The sequence below is a fragment of the Amblyomma americanum genome, chromosome 1 (assembly GCF_052857255.1).
Source record: "Amblyomma americanum isolate KBUSLIRL-KWMA chromosome 1, ASM5285725v1, whole genome shotgun sequence".
NCBI lineage: Eukaryota > Metazoa > Arthropoda > Arachnida > Ixodida > Ixodidae > Amblyomma > Amblyomma americanum.
In genome coordinates this window covers 235905321-235931043 of record NC_135497.1, presented here as the reverse complement: position 1 = coordinate 235931043, position 25723 = coordinate 235905321, and the positions used below count along the sequence as shown (strand labels likewise).

Sequence of the window (25723 nt, the reverse complement as noted above, 5' to 3'; positions counted from 1 at the left end):
CAAGTAGAAGTATTATTCTTCATGACGTGCCCTACAAATTTTAAATTATACTGAAAAGTAATAGAGTGGAGTGCTTGTGCCAAAAATACTAAACCTCAACAAAGAGAACACAAGATAAAGGCAACAACATATTGCCCAAAATTTAAATGTTTGACAGAACAAATACGAAAAGAAAACCTCTCCACAACTGGAACAAAACAGCGTGACACCGAGCACACATTTGAAAATTGTTTCATCCAAATCCCCAGTCTGGTGCTCCAGCACTCTTTAGCCAGCATGTCATGAAATGTACCATAGTTCTGGTAGCTGTAAAGAGTATACAGCTGATCCGGCATTTTGATATGTGAACAGTAACCCTCAATGACCACCAGGCTGAATACTTTCAAGAGGCTGTTCTAGTAACAAGACTGCAGTGAAACACTTAGCAAGTTATGCGGGCGTAATAATGCAAACCGTTAATCTGAGAGTTCGCTACCACGCAACTCTGTAGTAACTCCTAAAGTGTTGCAATCGAAAGAAAAAAAGGACTGCCTATTATATAAACAAAAGTCAAGAGGCTGCAATGCAAGGCCACGACAGAAGTGCTGCAATACAGCAATAGTGATACAATGTACACTTTAAGCAACACAATGAAACTTGACATTTTATCCTTAATTATCAGAATTTAAATATTTGTTTTCCTTGCTCTCTTGCAAAATTAAGTTTAGATCGTGAAAGCGCTCGAAAAGACAAGGATACAGAAAGAGATTTCCACACAGTGTGCTTACTTCCAGTGTCTTTTTGAGCACATCCACTATCTAAACATGGTAACCCAACTAGTTTAAACGCTGTCGTTATTCCAAAATTAAGCCTTTCACAAAGTGGGAGCCCCTTTCCCCATACAAGGTGCACCATAACTAATCCAACACTTTTTTCATATGTTTTCTCTGAGAATAAACACTGTTTGAATATTTTGCAATAGTACTTGTCTTTTCGATTCTACGAATGTATCATGCAAGTGTTAATGAAATGACCATCTGCCTATCTTGATCATTGCTCAAAATCAGGGTATAATGCACCATGAAGGGCAGGCTCTGCTTGATTTTTATGTTTTCCTAACGAAGCATGTATGTGCAACCTTTCTGCTGGCTTGTATGCAGCAGGTTTGTCTAGCTAGGCAAACTGTGGTTTTGCTATAAAGATGAAATGGTACTTTGGAAGTGAATGGTTTTCTAAAATGCATTTAACATACATACCGGGGCTTTAACAGCGCCTGGTGTAAGCAACATCAGTGGGGGGACCGCAGGAGTGGCCTAGTGGTCCGAGCATCTGCCTCGCAAGCGGTAGGTGTGGAGTTCGATCCCCAGTGCCATCGGGTAACCAGCGGTGATACAATGGGTCGTTTCAATGGCCAGTTTAAAACTTGAAATAACCATGCTGCAATATATACAAAAAATGATTTGTGTGCTCTCTCTTACATGACATAGTTAACCATATCATAGTGTTGGTAGTACACAAAATGCATGTGTGGAACATATACATGCACTGTTTTTGTTCACATCTTACCCGCTATGTGCTGTTATAGCATGTTATGTGCTGGGAAAGCAACAGGTAGTGAGCAATGTTGTGTTGCAGCCTTTCTTCTGATGGAATTTGAATCATGTGAGGTGCAGCTGAAAGAAATTGTTTCATACATAAGTATATTTCATGTAACACAACAAAAAGTGCACAGCCCCATCATGAGTTGTGGTTTAAACTAACAGCGAGCTTTTTACTACTCTATTTAACATATGATGCAAGTCAGTGATGCTGGAGGCACAAAACTAAATACTGTGAGGTAACAAGAGCTAATATGGACAATCATGCCTTTAAGAGATATTGTCAATATATATTTTCCTGAATGAACTAAAGTTATCCTTAGAAGCATTCAGAGGAAGATAATTTTGCTAAATGCCTTTTGCCAGAATAGGCCTTTTATGAACCAGTTGCAAATGAAACGAATAACTTTAAGGTCATGCTATGCATGGTCTAACGCCAAAGCAGTTACATACAAGCAGTATACTATGCCCCTAGGTTTATGGTGGGCCTGTACTGCACAATTTTCATGCAAGGTAGTGGAAAGTATGTGCCATGAAACAGACCTCTGCTTGCTGAAACTGGCAAATAAGTACTGGGTTTTTAAGGCAGGAAAAAAGTTACATAGTTCCTTCTGCAGGTTTTGAACTTCAGGTTAGTTATTTGAAAAATATCAATCCCTGAACTGCAATGATTGAAGTTTTTAGCAAATAACATTTCCATTGTAACAGTGGAAACGCTCTTTGATATGAGGAACGACTTTTCAAAAGCCTGCGTTTCATGGTGGCTGTCAAGTAGCCCTGATAAAGAGAAACCAGTCACGACACACAACCAAGCCCCCGTAGCACATTTTCAACTATACCCTCATGATATAGCTTTAAAGTAAGTGTTAAGCAATACAAATACAAATCCCTTGATTTCCTTCATGATTTATCACTGGTGTATACATACAAAGATAACCGTACAAGATGTGGAGTGCATGGTACAGAGAGAGTAGGCAGATGGTTTCTTGACACTCAAATAGTGAACAAGGGAAGGAAAAATCTCAGGGTGCTTGCCGTTTTGACAAGACAACTTGTTTTCGTCTGGGGTCAACATATACAGAGGAAACTTAGAATCAAGTACAGGGTTGTCCACTCTCAGTGCGAACACGCGAGCACATGGCTGTGCTCTTTGGGCCACTGTGTCTGACATTGCCACACATCGAAGTGTAACATGACACGAAGCACCACATCCAGGTGCATCTCCTCTTGCGCCATTTTGCAGCGATGAGTGGCTGCGCCGCACACAGTGGACCTCTAAAGAGTGCGGCCATGCGCTCACATGTTTTCACTAAATGTGGCCAGCTCTGTACATTCCGGAATTGGCATCATTATTTGAAAAGGCCTTGCACATGGTCAGAGGTTTCCCAACCCACATTTTCCCCCTCCTTTCCTGCTTTCTTTAATTTATCGTTATACTTTAACCTTACGCCCTGCACCTCCTGACATCACTTCTCGGAACCTTGGCTGCCATACTCCTCCCCCTCCCCCTTCTTTTTGCCTTTTCTCCGAACCTGCCCTCATTTTCTCTTTTTACTTCAAATTATTTTGCCCCCCACCCCCCCTGGTATTTTATTCTGCCATGCTCCTTAATTCCTTTATCCTAGTTTTTCAGGAAAAGGTAGCCAGCCATACCAAGCCACCTGTTGTGGCTGGACATAAAGCCATTCAAGCCCACTATCCACACTCCATACCCCGAGATTCGTTTCTACTGAATTGGGCTTTTTTGTTTTCACAGTTTTGCAGGTCAACCGGTTAATCTTTTTTAGCAGCTATCATGCCTGGTCAAGGTTGATGCTCCCCATCGTAACGTCCTTCCCATATCGCACCCTCGTCCCACACAACAGGCCTTTCGCCTCGAAGTGAAAACCTTATTTAAACCCCACCAATGATGAACACTTTGCCAGACAAAGACAAGTCCTCTTGTCGAAACGTCGGCAAGCACCCTGAGGCTTTTCCCTTCCTTATTCAGTTTGTGAGATACCAGGGACAGGTGTTCAAGCAGCCATACCACACTAATACCCCTGTCACACGGGCACCGCAAAGGCCTTTGAGAATCATATCCAAAGGCGTAAGGAGTGCAGCTACCCGGTACAAATGTTGCGCCTTTGTCGCTAAGGGCCTTGGAGGCGAAGGTGCTCAACCGAGACCTTCGGAGCCCGAAGACGCGGCATTCGAGAAGCTGTGATCGCAGTACCATCCAAAGTCAAAAAGTAAAAGCAATAAAAAAATACATAAGCTAATAATGTTTGAAAACATTTTTTTCAAATACGAAAGGTGTGTCTGGCTTTGGTTTTTGTACGGGTGTTTATGTTTTATGTTCAAATTTCAAGACAGTGAAAGTGTTGCGGCAACACCGAGCGCCCATGGAGGCCAAGGGAATACACGTACAAAACCTGCTCCTGCTGATGAGAGTAGCTGTTGCAGTACTTTTAAGGAAGCAATCAGAATAAAAAATTGTCAAAGCTCAACGAATGAACAGAATACACCACTTTAATTTTAAAACACTCACTTCAGCCACCTCGAGTATAGCAGCGGGTGCTAAGCCTGAACGACTTTCACCTTTGGGCTGCACCGTGTAGCTGCATCGCTGCTCCTTTAAGCTTTCGCTCCTTTGGTGAAAAATGGTGCCTTTGCTGGAAAGGCCTTCGAGGAATGCCATGTGACAGGGGTATAAAGCACATTTTTTACTGACACGAAAGACTCAGTGCCTTTAGTTCTGACAACATTCTGAATAATGCTTTGGTGGCTTAGCATATCAGAATACTGGACATGACAAAATCAGCTAATTAGTGAGAGCTATTATTTGCTATAGGTAAAATTATAACATTCTCCTAAAATAATGAAAAGAAACCACCAGCACTGACATCAATGTACAATTTGGCTGTAACATACTGACATGACAATCTAGTTAAACGTAAATTCTCTTTTCGCAGTTCAAAACTGCATGCATTATTTCTAGAAAGCGCGAAAACAGAAGCTCATACATAGTGCCAAAGAAAAGAGTGCATAATAGTACCACTTATGAGGTGTTTATCGGCAACTGCAATGAGCAAGGCTATGTTAATGGCAATCCAGAGTTATTATGTGTCTTACGAGCGCATGCACTTGGGAGGTGATAGCAGCTGTGGACGCAGCTGTCCATCACAGTTTTCAGTCTGTCGAGATAACACATGGGGTAAGGTATTCCCTGTTTTGCTGCCGAAGGCAAAACCGTCAGCGAGTGGAGTTGCCTTGCTATTCACTGTCAATATCTACAGCTCAATGTAAAGGAAACTAGGGCATAAAACACAGCATTTCATATTATGCTTTGGCCAAATGCAGTGAGAATGAAACAGACTAGAGTCTTGTCTTATGACGTTTGCACTCTTTACTTTGCACCAGAGGAAAGTAAATTTATGTACAGTTGACCTACTGCTTGCCACAGTCCTAGAAGAAATGAATCCAGGTCTCAGAAATTCTACCGAGAGAATACTGATGCTGCATGTGCATTTCTCTGAACTGTTCTGAAATATGCAGAAGTTACCAATTTTTTTACTACCTGATTACATACTGTAATCTGCAAGGAATATGAGGTTAACGGACTGGGAAAAAATGTCAGGAATGGTACCTTTGGTACTGGGCACTTGGACAAACAAATGACCCACTGGGCGTCCCCAGGAGCTCTGCTACCAGGCACCCCTGGCAACAGTAGTCAATTTTCCAGATCCAAAGGAGCCAAGCGAATGATTGCCGAAAAGTCAAGTTTAAGGACAGCAGAGGCATGAACACAAAAGTTTTGCAACTTTGTTTCAGTGTGATAAATGGTTTCAAATGTCTAGACTATATCTGGTAGTACACAAATTATCAGAACACCATCTCCCGCTCAGAATCATCTCAAAACACATTCGACACGCAGTACCAACATGGAAAGTTCGTGCTTAATTGAATCCAAAAGTTTACGCTGATCGACCAATATTACTCTAAATAGCGACAGAAAGCGCATGCACGTTGTACTGATGTTATCGTGAACATAACATGCGACGAGACGCAGGGTTACAATACAAACAAAAAACCGCTTTCAAAATTTGAGAACAAAAGGCTCACCTCACAAGTTCGCCAAACCGGAGACGTTGCCGAGTGGCTGCCGCCAAAGTCACTCGCAATGCACAGAAACAATAAAAATGCAGTGCCGCTGACTTTCCTTGAGCAATTCCAGTCGACTGAACTTCCAACTGTTCGCACTGACTACCTCTGCAAGCATGTCTAAAAGTTAGCGGCGCAGCCGCGCCATTTGCAATTTACGGAGAAACACGGGAAATTCATAGCGCCATTCGCGTATTCGCGCTCAAGCTCACGTCGCTGATGTCGCAAAGGCGAACAACGGCAAAAACATATAAGATGTATTTAATTTTACGGTAGCTTTTTTAGCTGACAACCTGAATCGTTTGATATATTGTTTTTTTCTTTTCGTTGCATGAACGTTATTACCACCAGCGGCAGCGCAGCTTGGCCATGGCTAGCCATGGCGAATTCGAAGCGCTAGCCGAGCCCGCAGTCGGAAACATGTGCGCAGTTAGCGCAGTGTGGAGTTGAATGAACAGGCGCTATGGAATGGGTTTTTGTTCTTCCGTGTTCGCTGCGTGCGTCCTGCGCGTTGTGTGTCTTTAGTATGTGTGTGTGTATGTGTGTGGCCGGAACGCTGCATTGGAGTGTACATACAACAGCTCGCTGTCCCGTGCGGCATCGGTGCGTAGTAAAACGATCATGCAGAATGTGCGTTACAATGCCAGTGGCCCTGCACGAAAGAGGAGACTTGAAGCCGACAGAAAAGCTGCTCTCCCTCGTGGGACTGCAAGAATCTGGCGAGTAACAGTCGACGCGCGTTTCGGTGGATGATTCCGTTTACCACGCCAAAAAAATCAGCACTGGCCAACAGCAATGATGAACTGCTGCTGCATCATCACCTGTGTGATGTTTGTGACAAGCTTGTTGGATGTGAACGTGGCCATGAATGGTATTCGCCGAGCAGTGGCCCTCAGGGCGTGGCACCAGTGGATACCTGAAGACGATTACTGTTTGCCCGCGCCCTGGCGCCTCGCATTCAACCGAATGCTTTGGCATTAATTATCTATATCTGAATTTCACACGTAGTTGGACTCGCAAATATTACAGCGTACAAACGTACCGTCGGAAGAGCACCCTTTTTCATTTTTTTAGGGAGGGGGTAGGGGAATTACCGTCTGCTCAAATTTATTGTCACTAATATTTTGAGCTTATTTTCTAAACAGGTGCCGTGGTGGCACTGTAAGCAATGCATTTACTGGGCAGAAGTTTATTTTATGTTGTGTTGGCACAAGGTTAATGATTGTCATTGTACTGTGGTGCCATGTTCAAACAAAACACATAATTGTACACTCTCTTTGAAGAATGTCTAATGAGGTAATAAATTACTGAGCAGCGAGTATGCACTGTGGTAAATGCGACGAACGTTACTGAATTACTTCACACTTGTCATGTTCTGTTGTCGTTAGTGATTACGTATGCCTTGGTGTCTGCTGCTTTCCAGTGTAGGGGTCGAGAGGCATGTCGAGCTCCACTTAGCAGCTTTTTTTCCTTCCACTCTCTACTGGCCAACGTGGTAAAATAAACTCAACATAATGCGTGATTGCTCAGACCTAGATTAGACTACCATTTCACTTATTTACTCTCAGGGCCAATTGACATCGAAGAGAGGAGAGCGACTAACATAAATACATGTGTAGGCAGATTAATTAAAATGATTATACACAGCAGACTTGAAGGCATTGGATGCAGTGGTGGACATGACGAAGGCAGAGAAGATGTGACAGCTGGAAACGTAGAAAAGTGGAGATCTGCGTGAGTTTGTACGCGACTTAAGGTGAATGCTAGCAAAAAATTAAGAAGGCGCAGAAGACTGAGGCCAGAGTTAAAACTGTAACAGAGGAAAGCACCTCCCAGCAAGCCAAAATGTGCACATGCAAGCAGTTGTGTGTACACAAAACATAGAAAATGAAACTCCTTTTTAGACAGAAGGAAAGCTAAGGCACATTGCTTATTGTCATGTTGCTTAAAAAGTTGGTGTCTAGTTGTTGCCCTTCGTATCTGGTCCTTCCACACCCAGCAACTGAAATGCCATCAAAAAGGAGCATCTCCAATCACTCTAATTACATGTGAGGTACACATCGCCAGATGTCAGAGGCTTGGCGTCTCATCTTGCAGACTAGCTAGTTTGGCAGATTTAAACTTTACCGCATGTAAGAGGCATGCGGTAGCCTTGAAGGGGAGTATTTCATAAGTGTTACAGCATATTGTGCAGTGCTGGCATGCTTCATTATTTACATCACAGTAATATGCTAGCACAGGCTGGAAAGTTTCTAAGTGAACAGAAAAAAACAATGTTCATGCCATATCTTAGCCACATTCTTAGTATTGTATAAAAAGTGCAAATAAGGAATTCCTCATTTTTTGTCAGCTTTTTCTTTCTGTGCATTGATTTTTTGCAAGTTAGCAACGTTCTACAGTCTTGTGTGCCTATCGGCTGGCCCCTTGTTTGTCAAAGGTACCGAGTACACAATGGGTCATGTCAGTGCAAGCTAAGTAAACGATGGATAGAAAATTCGTGCTTTCAGAGTATTTCCAGAAAAAACTGCTATTATTTCCTACTCAGGATGGGGGAACAGCATCGATGGTGCACATCCTCCTTGTCACTGCAGCAATTATGGCTGCTCGCTGCTTTTTGGTGGCGTTTCATTTATCTGCAGGAAGAGCAGGCATGAATGGGCGGCAATAGGTACCTACTAAATTAAACATTGAATTGAGCAATATGTTGTTGTGTTGGTGCTTTTGTTATCCATGAAGGAGTTGGTGTTTTTGATTAATGGTTGTGTAGCAAAGATGTAACTGCTACATTGCACTGCATTCACAGATTTGTTTGCCCATGCTTTTGGTTTACTCAGTTGTTTATTTCCTTACCAAATGGCAGATGGAAATTCAGCTTTCAAATTGTGCACTTTCATCATGTTTGCAATGTACTTTCAGCTGGTGTTCAGTTTCACTTTGGAGAAGTCCAACCATTGTCTGTGTCTAAATGTTTTCTAACAGTTGACCTCATTACGCAGCATTTCTCACAGGAAGCAAATGTTGCAGTAACATTTTTATTAAATGTTACTCTATCATGTGGCTAGCAATGTAGCGAAAAATATTTTCATCAAGTCAGCTTTTAACATTATAGCAAATTAAGGCCTTTGTTATTTAACGTTGCTCACAATTTGTACCAATCACTCAACCTTGAAGCAACGTAATGCGTTATCACCCTTCCTCGGCTCTTCATTGTGTTAATCACATTAGACATGCTCACGGTCGTTCGCCATGCTAGTTTGCGGACATTGTTGGCTAAGAGTAAACCAGACAAATAAAAAATCGGATGTCATGTGATGCCTATAGTCCGCGGGCCAGCAGTTCATCGTGTAAAAGTGGCGTCACATCATAAGCATCTTCTGTTTTTGCTGCCTTTAAGCAAGTTATTAGTGCATTTGGTGCAACACATAGTCGATGGGGTCAACCGTCCTGTCGTGTTAAGTTTTGATCTCTTAAATTGAATGTTTAGTATTTTTCCCTGCAACGACTACAGAGGAACACGGACGTTTCCTTCAATACTGGACTGAATATACGGTCATTCCCTACGTTTTATTGAAAGCAGAAGTGGTTCTGTATTTAAAACGTACATAGTCTACGTTATAGGTACGGAATTTTTTTACAGTGTAGTCCCTTGTGTTCTGTCCGCTTCTTTCGAGCAAAAACGCGTTTCTGCGCGCATTTCTGCAGCCAGAGAGCCCAGTAAGCTGGCGACGGTCGACAAACACGTACGAATTGTAGTCCCTCGTGTTCTGTCCGCTTCTTTCGAGCAAAAACGCGTTTCTGCGCGCACTTCTGCAGCCAGAGAGCCCAGTAAGCTGGCGACGGTCGACAAACACGTACGAATTGTAGTCCCTCGTGTTCTGTCCGCTTCTTTCGAGCAAAAACGCGATTCTGCGCGCATTTCTGCAGCCAGAGAGCCCAGTAAGCTGGCGGCGGTCGACAAACACGTACGAATTGTAGTCCCTCGTGTTCTGTCCGCTTCTTTCGAGCAAAAACGCGATTCTGCGCGCATTTCTGCAGCCAGAGAGCCCAGTAAGCTGGCGGCGGTCGACAAACACGTACGAATTGTAGTCTCTCGTGTTCTGTCCGCTTCTTTCGAGCAAAAACGCGTTTCTGCGCGCATTTCTGCAGCCAGAGAGCTCAGTAAGCTGGCGACGGTCGACAAACACGTACGAATTGTAGTCACTCGTGTTCAGTCCGCTTCTTTTGAGCAAAAACGCGTTTCTGCGCGCATTTCTGCAGCCAGAGAGCTCAGTAAGCTGGCGACGGTCGACAAACACGTACGAATTGTAGTCAGTCGTGTTCAGTCCGCTTCTTTCGAGCAAGAACGCGTTTCTGCGCGCATTTCTGCAGCCAGAGAGCCCAGTAAGCTGGCGACGGTCGACAAACACGTACGAATTGTAGTCCCTCGTGTTCTGTCCGCTTCTTTCGAGCAAAAACGCGTTTCTGCGCGCATTTCTGCAGCCAGAGAGCTCAGTAAGCTGGCGACGGTCGACAAACACGTACGAATTGTAGTCACTCGTTTTCAGTCCGCTTCTTTCGAGCAAGAACGCGTTTCTGCGCGCATTTCTGCAGCCAGAGAGCCCAGTAAGCTGGCGACGGTCGACAAACACGTAAGAATTGTAGTCCCTCGTGTTCTGTCCGCTTCTTTCGAGCAAAAACGCGTTTCTGCGCGCATTTCTGCAGCCAGAGAGCCCAGTAAGCTGGCGACGGTCGACAAACACGTACGAATTGTAGTCCCTCGTGTTCTGTCCGCTTCTTTCGAGAAAAAACGCCTTTCTGCGCGCATTTCTGCAGCCAGAGAGCCCAGTAAGCTGGCGACGGCCGACAAACACGTACGAATTGTAGCCCCTCGTGTTCTGTCCGCTTCTTTCGAGCAAAAACGCGTTTCTGCGCGCATTTCTGCAGCCAGAGAGCCCAGTAAGCTGGCGACGATCGACAAACACGTACGAATTGTATAGTCCCTCGTGTTCTGTCCGCTTCTTTCGAGCAAAAACGCCTTTCTGCGCGCATTTCTGCAGCCAGAGAGCCCAGTAAGCTGCCGACGGTCGACAAACACGTACGAATTGTAGTCCCTCGTGTTCTGTCCGCTTCTTTCGAGCAAAAACGCGTTTCTGCGCGCATTTCTGCAGCCAGAGAGCCCAGTAAGCTGTCGACGGTCGACAAACACGTCCGAATTGTAGTCCCTCGTGTTCTATCCGCTTCTTTCGAGCAAAAACGCGATTCTGCGCGCATTTCTGCAGCTAGAGAGCCCAGTAAGTTGGCGACGGTCGACAAACACGTACGAATTGTAGTCCCTCGTGTTCTGTCCGCTTCTTTCGAGCAAAAACGCGATTGTGCGCGCAGAGTAAGACATTGGAACATGATAAAGAATCATGTTTCTGCTCTTTTCTCACAGCGTTTATTTAGAACTGAGCACTTTCACTGCGTTGGAGTTCTCAGTTGAGTTCACTAAAATGGTTTATGGTTTATCGGCGTTTAACGCCCCAAAGCGACTCAGGCTATGAGAGACGCCGTAGTGAAGGGCTCCGGAAATTTCGACAACCTAGGGTTCTTTAACGTGCACTGACATCGCACAGCACACGGGCCTCTAGAATTTCGCCTCCATCGAAATTTGACCGCCGCGTCCTGGATCGAACCCGCGTCTTTCGGGCCAGCAGTCGAGCGCCATATCCACTCAGCCACCGCGGCGGCGAGTTCACTAAAATGTTCTGCTTATTTTGTTAGGTCGACATTGGCCACGGCATTTTCATCGTCTCTGAGAGGTGGACATGGATGTGCTCGGCAAGCACGGGCTCCCAGTTTACCCGTGAGATCATGCGGTACTTTTGGGATTCAGCAATGCTCAAGAACCGGAGTGCTACAGAACAACCTGCCAGTACAAACTGAGAGACGGGGCCCAGGCGAAGCCAGCACTGACGCCCGAACAGCTCAAAGCAGTGCGTAGTTTGTAGGCTGATATGCTTAAATGAAATCTCAACGTAATTTAACGAATAGTAAAGGGTTGAATATGTCATGCTTTCAGCTAAACCATGTCAGGTTCTTTTTGCGTCACTAAAATCTTGAATGGTTACGTAATTGCCTTCCTGCTTTGTTCTTTAAAACAGGGTTATCAGTCTCTTTTGCTATTCTTATTTTACTAGTAGCCTTCAGCGCTACATCATGGCACCCGCAGTGTGTAAACAAAAAAGTGGGGACACAGACAACTACTACATATGGAGGATCTCGGATGTTTTTGCCTTGGGGACAGAATATTGTGTGTTTTCATGTTACACAGTGATGTGATTGCTGCGCCAATTTCACCAAACTTCGGCAAAAGGCATAGTCTGCTACATGCTGCTACATTATGACATTACGAGAAATCTGCGCCGCAACTTCGTATTTCCATTAGAACAAAATTCACGGGAGCCGCGTTTTATACCTCGTGAACGTACGTATGCTGCATATCATGCTGACCTGGTTCCCGTTGCTTCCCAAAGTAATGAAAACAGAAGCTAAATGGGCCTGCAGTATACAGGGATTTACTCTGGTCATCCCGCGGCGTGGAGGGCAAGCTGGGTATGCGCATGGCACAAACCTGCCCAATCGGTGCCGATCGTTGCTCGGCCGAATTGGGGAACGGCACGGTACCATGAAGGTCCCAGTTTGCGTCGGTTTTTGGGTTCGTTTCGTTGTCCTGTCATAAAGTGGCGGATAATCATAATTTTTTTTTCACTCACGTCGCACTGTCTCTCTGCTGCGCGGTTGCCGTTCTCCAGTGCTTAATCAACTTCACGCAGCTTCAAGTTTGCATCGTAGTTACGCCTCGCAGGCACGTCATGTCGAGTAAGAAAAGTGCACGACGCGCGCAAATTCATACGGTTGCTAAGCATGCGACTCTAAAATCGAAACTTTTGAGAAAGTGACTGTACTGGAGAAGCGGCGGCACTTCACGCCGCCGCTTTAGTATCCTGCCGCAATCATCCGGTTGATGCGAAATTACTTGATTCTAGCTGCAGGGTTACATTTTAAATTGTTTTAGCGTAGTGCAATTCGCGTTCCAGTACCGTAAACCGCGCCCGCGTTGAGCTATCTGCGCGCGTTTTGATGGCCTTGAAGAGCGCACAACGGCCACTGCGCAGGCCTAGCTTGGACCGCGACTCACCTGCGTAAGCGGGCCACGCTGTGGTAAAAATGTATGATAACTCGATTCTTTTCTTTTACACATTGTATTCCTTTTCAAACGTAGCTGCTAGGAACGCCAAAGATGATGTACAGTGATGCGTGATACTTCGCCGTGTGAGAGTCCCACCAAGTAAGATATCGAGACAAAACACGCGACTTATACAGCGAATGAAGGCGGTATGTATATGCGCCAAACGCTTTTTTTATGCGACAAATGTCACATTTGGCTGCGTGCGCCAAAAGCTGCTCTCAAGTGATTTCAGCCAATCACATCAGTGCATGTATGTATAGGCGCACTAGGTCCGTTCAAGAGGCAGAATAAATGACGTCGGGACAGCGTGGAGATGTCATGCACATTGGTTTATTTTTTGCTCCAAGGGAACAACGTGGAGATGTCATGCAGACTGGTTTATTTTTCGCTCCAAGGGAACAACGCAAGCGGGAAAGAGGAAACAAGCGAGGGAGAGACGCACGATTCCCTTCCATTGCGTCCCCACATGTGAATGCAGTGATAGACCCAAAAAGGTCTATTTTTGCAATGCTTAATAAAAACAACGTACTTTCAAGGCGTTCCTGACGTTTTCAAAGTGATCGCATCAATTAAACTTCTGTGTGCATCCATCTGTCTCTGTTTAATTTCTGTGCAGTAGTAATTCCTAGCAGAATTTATTGTTTTGAATAGCCACTATACGTGTAAAATTAGCGAGCCTGCCTGCTGTCTTGAATTGGAACAAAACTTCATTTTGAGCTTATCAGCTTCTTTTCAAACGACCGAATTTTGCCAAACTTTTTTTGTTCAGCTGCATTTCGAGATTTCTTGTCCTTCAATCACATTGACTTGATTCGGTTTTCTGATACGTATTTTTTTCTTTGCAGATGCATATGGTGCATACGTGCAGAGCCACCCAAGTAAGAAGCGTAGTGAGAACGAGCAGATCAAGTTACTGAACAAGCATCTGGCCTCCATGCTAAACGATATGCGGTAATAAAGAAAGATATCCAAGAAAGCAATGCAGTCGTTCAAGCTAAGCTTTACAGCACCATCCTTTTTACGCATTGGTGGTGCAGTAACATTATTATGCATATTTTAAGACATTTGCATGCAAATACCACGAGCTTAATTGGATCCACAAGGCAGACTATTGCCCATGAAGCAGGCATGGTGACGTTTCACTTTCTTTTAATGCCGTTCGTGCATGGCCAACGTTGTTGGCCAGCATAGCAGGATGAAAGATTATGTCCATCTTTTACCCTGCTATACTTACCAATATCGTTCACTACAGGGCATTGTTTTCGTGCGGAGGAACCAATTACGTAGAAAGGAGGCCTCACGTCTTCTTTTAATGTACTTACTTGACAAGGACCTAGTCCTCAGATGGTGACCGCAGGAAGACTGCGTTGTTAGGTCGGTGTCTGATTACAGGATTTAGTTATTGTAAGTGTAATTTCGGTGAAGCAATCGCCAGCAGAAACTGCTAGGCTAATCCCACCTGTAACTAACATCTCAACTGATAATGTCCTTGCTTATAATCCACTTGTTGCAGCTGATAGTGGCACCTGGACGATTGGTAAATTGTGGAACCGTGATCCAAGCATTATCATTCTTGTAGTACATCATGAATATACAAGTCTGAAAACAACTAGTAACGTATTTCTTACATATTACCTTTCAGTTTTATGATGCGGAATTATGCCATCATGCATACCTCGAGAATGCATCGCACACCTAGCTGTACGACCTCGTCGGCTACGCACCATCTTGGGTGTACGTAGTCGCAGGCTCTACGTCCTCGTAGGGTCTACGTCCTTGTAAGGCGTACGATCTCCTAGGGTGTATGATCTCATAGGGTGTACGCAGCAATAATTCCGTACAGAATTCTCATACATATCTCCTGCATTTTCTTTCAGTACGGTAGCGAAGCTATAGCTTATTCGTGTTCGATTCGGCTATTAAAAACTACCATTCGCATACCTCGCTGTATCTTGCGGGACTGGCGAACTGCCAGGTGTGCGCTGCTTTCAACAACACTGCCTTTTGGCAGGCAAAGCGACAGAAGTGTATTGGAATCGGCTGAGGCAGCACTCTCCGAAGATGGAAAGGTTTGACTAGAACAGAGACACGCTGAAGAATCTGGAAAGCGCTTCAGTGCCTAGGGAAATTGACGATCTGCTTAAAAGGGTCTTAAGTATACAGTCTAACGCTAAGTATGAGGGGCCCGAACTTCTCGCCACCGTACGCCATGTGGCCGAGAAAGCGCACAAAGATAAAAGATAGCGTTGTCTGTCCGAGGGAGTCGACGCCCTTTCGAAGGTGGACTGCAAGTAACAAGGGCACAGCAACCGCGTACACCGCCATGTAGTCAGCTACGTTGTCGAAAATGACTACTCTGCAAGCGGACAAAGGGAGGTTACGTGGTGTTGCGGTGCTTCCGAAAAGCACGTTTAGACAGAAGACAGTATAGGTGCCATAGCGATGAACTTCGTACCTCCGAATCGGAAGAACTCAAATTTGAAGACGGCAGCCATGAAGCTCCTGAGAGGCAAAAAACTTCGAAAGCTGCACCAAGGTGTGAATAATTGCAAGCGGGACTGCCTACCAGTGTTTTTTTCTTTCTGCGAAACCCCCCAAGGTGGATTGCCTTCTGAGAAGCTAGCGGGCCAGTTTCTACAGCGACCTTTACCGCGCAGAACATGTACAACGTTGCTAGCTCGGCAGTGGTGGGAGAAGTGCTCACCGCGGCATCGGAGGCCAATGGATTGTTTTCTGCGGATATTGGATTTATTCCACGGCGCCCCTCTCCCTCACGACGAACATTCCGCAGCTGTTCGTGAACTTATCAAGCATTACGGTCCAGCGAGGTTCCAGAGGCCTTGTGGCCTGTCGGCTGACTCCTTAATTTTTAGAACTGCTATCCTTTTATCTGTTCTCCACCTTTATTGATTTTAAGGCTTCCTCGTTCTTTCGGAAAAAGAGAATATATATCGGCGCTAGCAGTGCTCCAGTGTTGTGCCAAGTCTTGTGGACAAAATTTGACAACTGACTCCAAGGCTTTCATCGTGGCAAGCGTGCGTGAAGAGTTCTTGGGTAGGTTGACGGTTTTTAGTTTTCCATATTTTTTCTGTTTAAGTCCCATTTGCGATACTGCAATCGCGTATGGGGAAAGGGCACCATAAAGAATATGTATTGCCTAAGAATAATGAAAAAAAACCCCTACGATTGATTTCAAAGCAGCCTTATGATGCCCACACATCTACACTGTTCGCTAAACTCAAAATCATGAAATTACAGAAGTTGTATGACTTTAAGCTACTGTCAACACTTAAATCTGAATTACGTAAACGCACATATGCTTTGAAAACATTGGCAAATCTGAAAAGTAACATATATTTACGCTCAATGAGGCACACAGAACTCTGGCATGTTACAAGATCTCGCACAAATTATGGATTTCAGAAGTTGAGTCTAGGATTCCACAGGTTTTAAATAAATACCACTTCGCAATAGAGCTATTGCGTGCACTTTCTAAACTTGACTTCTATTCGCTTTTTGTATTATGATTGCTAGTATTTCGCTGCTTATTCCAATTTGCGATATAACAGCGATGTTTGCAATTTATGTCTGTTGTTTACAAACTAACATCGCAGTTGCGATATTTGTTCTGTAAATCTGTGCTACTCACGTCTGTCAAAGCGTCCGCTGTCAGTTATTGGGAGGTGGGGCTAGTCAAGCTACTTACATCTAGCTTTTTTCCCACCTTCCCTTCCATATCTCGTGTACCATTTTGCTTTGTGGTAAAAATTTATCTTCAAACTTTAAAGCTCTTACCTAATGACTCCCTCCCTGTGCTTGCAGACGATGTTATAAATGCTTTCAAAGCTTCACCACGCACTTCTGACTTTAACTATGAACTTCCTAGCCATCATTCCTTCAGTTCCTAGAACTTCAGTCAACATCCCTTGACGATGGCCATTTATGTTGGAGTTTTTTTTTGCTACGTAGAAGTAAGAAGGGACTGTTGCCTTGCGGGTCTGCACGGTAAATATAATGAAAAGACATTTCTCCGAACTGTTTTCGAAATGAACTGCCAAAAAAGTTGCCAACACGCCAGTAAAAGCCGCTCTGACAACCGAATGGATCGTTTAGAACCTGCGAGGTTCACTATAGAGCCATTTTAAAAGCGACAGGTGAATCGTTGCCTCAGAAGATGGACAATGCGAAGCTGATTGACGCTTCAGTCGCTGAACGTAGGAAATTTGAAGCTGCCTTATGTGCGCAGGCTGCATAAGGTAGGCGTCAAGCAAGACATAAATGTTGTGTTTTCCGCTCCCTGTAAGCTTACAGGCTTTTGCTGACGTATTTAATGCGGGAGGTCAAGAAATACTGTGTGCACGAAACAGGATATGGTAACTTTTTCACTTGTTTAACACGTGTAGCGTACAGTCCAACCCGGATGTATCGAACTCGAAAGAAATTGCAAAATAGTTCTGCATATAAAAAATTGCAATGGATAAGCTTATCTGTAGACTAGAAGAAGCAAAAGTACAATGCACCCACGCTAGTGACGCTCTCTTGCAGCGATATATTACCTGCCGACGCGCTGGAAGCGAACTGCTCGTTAGGCGTTGCTAGGCCGAACCTGCTTCGCATCGGAGCAGTAGCTAGCGGACGTTGCTCTTTAACCAGCCATTGCCTATCATCAGATGCCTTATCCTGTTATCAGTACACTATAAGCAGAACATTCTCATTAAAATTAAGCTTAAGCCGGTTGCCGCAACGCCTTCAGAAGCGAAGCACGCCGGGCGCGAGCTGCCACTAGGCTTTGTTAGTTACGTTGACTTCACCGCATAACAGCGGCGCTGAGTGGGAAATGAGCTGAAGAGAACGAAAGCCATCTGGAACACCCCATGTTCACCCATTCACGCGGTTTCAAAGCGCTAGCGCTGCCCGCAGGTGCCCAAGGCCCCACATCCGACCCTGCTCCGTGTCGTTAGGAGGAGCGCCACTTGCAAGGGCATGGCGCGCCGTTCGACCGACATATCTACTGTTCCGCTGAACGCGAGTTCGATAAATGCGAACATTAGTGCTATGCTTTTCCACCGAATTTCTAAGGGGATGTTGTGACTGTTGAATATAAACAATAATTCGATATATTCGAGCTCGACTGTGCATGATTCCTCTTACGTGCAAGAAGGTTTACTTCGGCTAAACAGGTCGACAAATCGGTGACAGGCTGCGTAAATATCATGCTTCCTTGGCTTCTACTCACAGGGAAAACCTGCCTCAACATTGCAGGCCGTGAGTGTGGCTGCTACGCGCTGATCAGCAATGATTTCTTGGCGTCGGGGCAAATAAGCGTGAAATTCCCGAAGCTTGCTTCATCTGGATGCATGGTGATGGTTGTGATAGCACAACCTGGGTCTGCTTGCTCGAAAAATAATTTTGGGTTTTTAGTTCACTGGCGAAAGATGGGCTGCCTGTCTTTCCTCTGGCACTGTCTGGTGATTGTTGCCGGCTGCGCTGCGCACGCCCCGTTAGCCTCGCCGGGGGACGTATTTTCTCGAATAAAGCATGGCTAATAGTCGAGTGTCGTATGTGTACATTCCTTTTTTTCGTCCTTTGTCTATTTGACTTGCTTCCTTTTCAGAAAAATATGCACTCTGGAGAACATATTCAGCAGAAAAATGTACGCTCTTAAACACATACGGAGCAGAAATATAATTATTTGTAGTAAGATGAGCACTTTGGAGCACCTTGAGCCTTCGCCGCCACTCGTGTGGCACTAAATTTGACCTTCTTTGACCTTGAAGCGGGGAGAAGCCATGTGACAACTATGACGTCACTTAGCCACCGCCGGCGCCGCCGAAACCGAGCGCTCGCCTCATTCTATAGGCTCTCGGCGTTCATTTTGTTCATTGGCGTTAGCGTTGACAACGCTCTAGACTCCGGTGATTTTGAGAAAAGGAAGGGCGCATAACTGGCTCCCTGGCTCAGTGGACGTCTCAATCGCGCTTTCAGGTACGTGGAGGGGGTGAGAGAGAGATGTGGACTGCATGTATTAGCGCTGGAACATTGTGGCGGAGTACTTGGCTTGAAGCACTCTGGCATGGATCGGCCCGGTATCGCACTGCCTCCGGGATCTTCCCTGGGCATATTGGCGTGGCGCATATTTTCTTTCAATCTCTGCTCTCCTATTTTTTACCATTCCTAAATTCATCACAGGGCAGCGAGCGTGGCTCGGCTTGAGCCAGTAGACAGGCCCTTGCTCTTTCCTTTTCCTTCTTCCTGTCAGAAACATCAGTCAATCAGTGGCAGACACGCGCCACGGCCGCTGCGCTCTTTGGGTGACCAAACTCTCGGCATCAACCATTAAATTAGCCGCCACTGTATACGCAGGGCAGGGTGGCCCTGCTGGGGTATACCGTGGCAGGGTGGCCGCGCTTCGTAGAGAGTGTGAGGAACGCACTCAACGTTACAGACGCCACGCCGCGTCTACTTAACCGATATACCACAGCTTTCGCTCTCTCACCAGGTTCAGCAGTAGTTAAACCACAGTAATTTTTTAAGTTGGTTTCTGCGACCGGCATTACAGGCCTTTTCACGACCATCACAGCAGCCGGTTTTTTGGGCTCTGGGGAGGGTATGGGGAAGCTTAACCCTCAACTCTTTCCTGTTCTAGGAGCACAGCCCAGTGTGAGAAGGACGGACGCCAGTAAACCAGTTAATCGTGCTAATAGGTTATTTTTACAAATTTTATAATAGATAACACCATAATTATAGACTCTAACAACCATATGATGTCATACCATGTTTTACTGTTTTGAAAACGCGATTCTGTTCTTCACTGCCGCACGATCAATTCTCGACCTCCTGGCGCACAAGTGCGAACAGTGGAATCGCACAGCGCACGCAGCCCCGCCAGCACGTTCAAAGGCCCCCCGTTTCCACTGTTTAGGAAATTATATCCCGGACATCTGTATTTTACACTTGCACATCCTGCGTATTTCCAAATATGTGCAGAAGCTGTTGCTCGCGTACGTCACGTAGTGTCAGCGTTAAACGAAACGCCAACGGAAACGGGAGCAGCAAAAAGATTTTAGTTGAGGGAGATTGAATATTGCAGCTCCTGTTTTTCAGTTTTATGGCGTAAATAACGAGGTGTTAATGGACCCTGACTTCTTTTTTTTCCAACGGGTGATGTTTCGGTGTTCATGCATTAGAGTTGCAGTTAGCCTGTTGGCGTTTCATTAGATGTATGCTCAGGTTGCTGCAAGAGTGTTGGGTGATTCCACGAGAGATAAAACTGCCTAAATATTTAAAATATTAAAATTTCTTGATTATTTTATATGTTATGCACACATTATTCGGTAGGCCAATAGTGAAGTTTGGTTTGTGAAAATTCCTAATTTTTGGGAGAAAAAAATTATAAATGGTATCGTGGCAGAGGCAGTGTTTTCGCACACAGCGCTATTTCGCAATTTTGCAATGATAAAGATTCGGAATATTCAGCCCACGATTAATATATTACACATGGTAAAAGGAAAGATGAAAAAAAATATGTGATACTTATTTCTACCATTGTGAAGAAGTTACAATTTCCTTGAAAAAATCTAGAAAACGTAACGTCTCGAATGAGGCTATATTCAAGATTTTTTGTTCCCCACGACTATTAGGCGCATCTTCGAAATTTAATTGACAAAACCCTGCCGGCACTAAAGGAGTGTACCGACCTTCATTAGTATTTAAGATAGGAAATCTCGAAAAAACATTCTTAAACCTGGAATTTTTGAATAACTGCAAGAGTCTTTTTCTAAAATCAAAGTAAAAAAATCCCTAACCTTTCTTGCTGCTTCTGAAACAAGACTTTATAAGGAGGCAAAAAAGGGCACAAAACAACATGTTGCGTGAACTCTTTTAGCACCTAGATTCTTATCTTCTCCCCCAATTTGAGGATGTGCCAAATAGTCGTGGAGAAAAGAAAACCTTGAATATAGCCTCGCTTCAGACTTGTGGGGTTTTATGATTTTTTTCTAGATACCAGTAACCTCCTCACATTACAGAAACAAGCATGACATATTCTTTCTTGCCGTTACATTTAGCACACGAAATGTACCCATCATGGCTTGAATACCTCGATGCTTACATAACTGCAAAGTAGTGAAACAGCCCTCTCCACAAAAACACTGCCTCTACCACAACGTTGCTCACATTTTTTTCTCCTGAAATATTAGTATTTTCAATAAACGAAATTCACTACTGACCTACTCAATACAATCTGCATACTATAGAAAAATCTATGAAAATTATAAATTCGAACAATTTAGGCAGTTTGAACTCTCATAGAGTTGTGATTACCTGCAGAAAGGTGACCTGCCCCATTTGAATTCATTTTGTTTTTGTTTTCTTGACAGCGAAGTAAATAAGTCTACGGTTGATGGCATTTTGTTTCTACTCTTGCAAGCCACAACGTGCAAGCATTGACAAAAAAGGGGTTGACAATCACATTACGCATGGATTTCGTGAATAACGGGGTTTTGACATAGGCTGAGGAGAAGATACATGCGCAGTTGAAGTATCACCACAAGCACTTTTTTGTTCTTCATGTCTACACATACTTTCACTGCCTAGCTGTACTGGCACTTTAAAATATGAAAGGCTCACAGGCCCCGTTCTGGCTTTTGCTCGTCTACTCGGTTTAACTACGTTAAGCCCCTTCCACTTTTATTGCTGTTTTTACGGATGACCACGGTGGCTGTGCACTGTTATAAATATCTTCCCGTGTCTTTACATAAGCCTCTTCTGCGCCCTCACTCCGTAATGCCGACATTACTTCTGGGGTTTCGACTGAATCAAATGCTTTCTCGTGATTTATGAAGAATGGAGTCGATTCTATCCTGCGGATTTCTTTATCACCTATCTGATAGTGAGGTGACGAACTTATACTGTGCCTTATGACCTCGACCATACCAGAAGTTTGGAAGAACGCCAATATAATCTGAATTCATAAGGAAAGAGACGTCAAAGAATTTAAAAATCACAGACCGATCAGCTTACTGTCCGTTGCCTACAAAGTATTTACTAAGGTAATCGCTAATAGAGTCAGCGCAACCATAGACTTTAATCAACCAAATTGTCAGGTAGGCTTTCGTAAAGGATATTCCACACTGGATCATATTCACACTATCAATCAGATGATAGAGAAATGCGCAGAATATAACCAACCTCTATATATAGCCTTCATTGATTACGAGAACGCATTTCACTCAACTGACACCTCAGAAGTCATACACTCGTGACGGAATCAGGGTGTAGATGAGCCTTATGTCAAAATACTGGATTATATATATATATATATATATATATATATATATATATATATATATATATATATATATATATATATATATATATATATATGAACTGTACAGCTACCATAGTCCTCCATAAAGTCAGCAATAAAATTCCAATAAGAAAAGGCGTCAGGCAAGGGGACACGATCTCGCCTATGCTATTCACCGCCTGTTTACAGGAGGTATTCCGAGGCCTGAATTGGGAACAGTTGGGGACAAGAGTTAATAGAGAATACCTAAGTAATCTGCGATTCGCTGATGACATTTCCTTGCTGATTCACTAAGGAAATGAACTGCAAATCATGATCAATGAATTAGATAGACAGAGTGGTACGGTGGGTTTAAAAATTAACATGCAGAAAACGAAAGTAATGTTCAACAGTCTAACTAGAGAACAGCAGTTCACAATTGATAATGAGGTGCTGGAAGTGGTAAAGGAATTCGTCTCCTTAGGGCAGGTAGTAACAGCTGAACCGGGATCATGACAGGGAAACAACTAGAAGGATAAGAATGGGATGGAGCGCATATGGCAGGTTCTCTCAGGTCGCCAATATCGGTTAAGATGTCCCAATCAATCCTTCTCTGATGGGATGGCCCGATTGGCTGGTCAGTTGCTCGTCGCGAGAGGTGAATGATGATGGCACGCTGACCGGGGATCGAATATACGGCGGTTAGCGGTACGAAGAGCCCTCGTGTCTTCGTCCGCTCGTCTGGCGACAAGTTTGCGGTTGGGGCAGCAGATTCAACTTTTTAGCAAACCAATCTGATTTATTAAAGACAGGATTAAAATACAAGGCAGTGAGGATAGGGCTGAAAAAAGGCCTGTTTAAAAGCGACCCAGACTGAGACTCGACGCACTCCTCGAAGGTCTTTGCAGCGGGTTTGAACCTCTTCGATACTTGGACGGAGCTTTAGTAAACCAGCTCTCGCCCAATTTGAACCAATAGCAGTGCAATGGCACCGTATGCACAAGTGGGCGGAGCCCAGGGCTCACCGGCCCGAACCCAGTGGACCCCGCTCCTCCTGGAACGTGCAGGGCGCGTGGTTCCTCCTACGCAGCTCGCTGCTTGTGCGTTCCATTGAGGTCGTAAAGAGGCGCCCACGCCTCGGCTTTCCCGTCTCCGCTGACAGCAAAAGGAATTTCTTCAGCGAGAAAAGGTCGTCGGCCCCCTGCGAAACTGACAAGGCAGTTCGGGGTTATTCTCCTAATTTTCCCACGGCTTCGGGCAGCGTCCGAAACGCGCGATGCACTATCACTGTTCTACTCATCGTGCACGGCCTATCAGCAGGGGATGAGTCGGCGCCAGAACCGGAAGTATTGGCGCGGGTAGCTGACATCGAGGCGCCCTAAGCGCGGGCGTCGCGCCTCTCAGTAAACCTCTCTTACTTCCCACGGAGACGACCACTTCCGAGAAAGGGGGAGAGGAAGGCGAACAAGCCATCGGCGCTGTGGGCTTCTAACTTAACAATATCCCTCAAGAGAAAAGCGTTCAACAGCTGTATCTTATCGGTACTCACCTACCGGGCAGAAACGATGAGGCTAACGAAAAGGGTTCAGCTTAAGTTAAGGACAACACAGCGAGCCATGGAAAGGAAAATGAGAGGGGCAACTTTAAGAGGCCGGAAGCGGGCGGAGTGTGTGAGGGAACAAGCGCGTGTTAATGACATCCTAGCCGAAATAAAGAGGGAAAAATAGGCTTGGGCAGGGCATATACTGAGAAGGCAAGATAACCGCTGGTCCTTAAGGGTAACGGATTGGATTCCAAGAGAAAGCAAGCATAGCACTGGGCGGCAGAAGGTTGGGTAGGCGGATGAGATTAGGAAGTTTGCAAGAATAGTATGGGCGCAACTGGCAAAGGAAAGGGCTAATTGGAGAGACATCGGAGATGTCTTTACCCCGCAGTGGGTGTAGTCAGGCTGATGATGTTGATGATGATAGTGTGAATACGGTCTATTGTAAAGCAGCCTTTTAAAAAACCGGCCTGGTGATTTCGCTGATGGCAGCAAGTCTAAGGATGTCCTTAGTCAATTAACGATTACCATAGTAAATTCCTTCTAGCAGCGGACAGCAAGCTGATCTGTGTGCAATTTTTCAAGTCATTCACGCCCGCTTTCTATGGTATTAAAATGATGTTAGCGTTCTTCATCTAAACATTTGACCAACATCTTCCAAGATTTCGGTATGGTCGTGGTCATAATTCATTGCGTATACGTCCATGGTATGGGAAGCACCGCTGCACGAAGCACACCTTTCGTCACATGGTCCAGTTGCGCAGACCTTTCAGTACGCCACCCCTGTTCTTATTGGCTGCCAGAGAGAACGGCTGACTGAAGTAAAATGTTTCCTTGAAGCGTCTCTTCTCACTATCCACTCGTCAGGAGTGTAATAATTTTATGCGAAAGGCCTCCTAGGAAGAATCATGACCAGGCGGCAAGTCTAACAGAAATAACATGAAAAGGAGACTGTTTCACAGAAAACAAATGCGTTCCATGTAAGCCATGTTAAAAGGAGAGTGCAGAATTTTGTGGAATGCATGAAACTACCGGCACATCTGTAAACAAGTGTCTTTCCAGAAGAAGCAATCGGAGGCAGATTTTCGCAGAAACTTATGTGGAACCAATCATGTCTACGTTTAACCGGGTCTAAAAGCATATTTTCCATCTACCCGGCAGCAGGCGTTCTGTGTAGGGGATATCTTCATACGCCGTCTCGGGAGGCCGCGTCGCGTGTATTTGAGGCCGGAAGCCTTCAGTCTGTGTAGAGATCAGCACTAGTAGGATTAACCTAAAACACGTAGTCTATAGTGTGGCTCAGCTGCTACGGTAGCAGTTCGCTGCTATTGCTTTTACGAACACACAAACTGTTCGCCCGAGCGCTGGTTGTAACTCGCCGCATGGCAACCTTGCGGGGATCGCGCTACACCTTCAGTCCGGTCGCTGGTCTGGGGCATAGCGTGTGCACTTGATTTTTTTTTCATGGGCATATATTTTTAGACATTGACCTCAAGCTGTACAATATCAAAAGGTCCTGTTTGCCCCATGATGACAGCTAGAAGGACGCCGGTTTTCTGACCTCTTATCGACCTGTGTCACCTCTCGTAGTGGGTGGCTCTGGTCAGCTTCGTGGTCAGTAGAAAACTCTCAGATGACACAGTCCTGGCTGTTGAAGTATTGGTCGTTATTTAGCGAGGATTCCGACAATTAGTTCTGAACCACTGTAGAAACAGCTCACAGGTAAAGAACTCATTTGATAGAAACTCATTTGAGAGAAACTAGAGAAGCCCGCAACCTACCATGTGCGTCCCTTTTTTTTTGCTTTCTGTACTGGCCCAGTCGAAAAAAATGACGTGATGCCTGTGGCAATGACATCCATCCTTTTTTTTGAACGCGGCTCTGTAAGAACAGTTGTAGAATCTCCGGCCCCGGTCTTCTTCGTATAGGCGCGCCAACACTGACGCGGTGCTGCCCTACGTCAC

The 25723-nt window shown here is 45.0% G+C and overlaps 1 long non-coding RNA gene across 1 annotated transcript; it reads right to left on the bottom strand.

Moving 5' to 3' along the window:
• Positions 1 to 1555: 1555 nt before the first annotated feature.
• On the bottom strand, positions 1556 to 5817 carry LOC144095794 (uncharacterized). The gene is made up of 3 exons (XR_013306772.1): positions 5682 to 5817; positions 5206 to 5276; positions 1556 to 1652 (listed from the first exon to the last, which is right to left on the bottom strand). It is a non-coding gene; the product is annotated as an uncharacterized LOC144095794 (long non-coding RNA).
• Positions 5818 to 25723: the final 19906 nt, after the last annotated feature.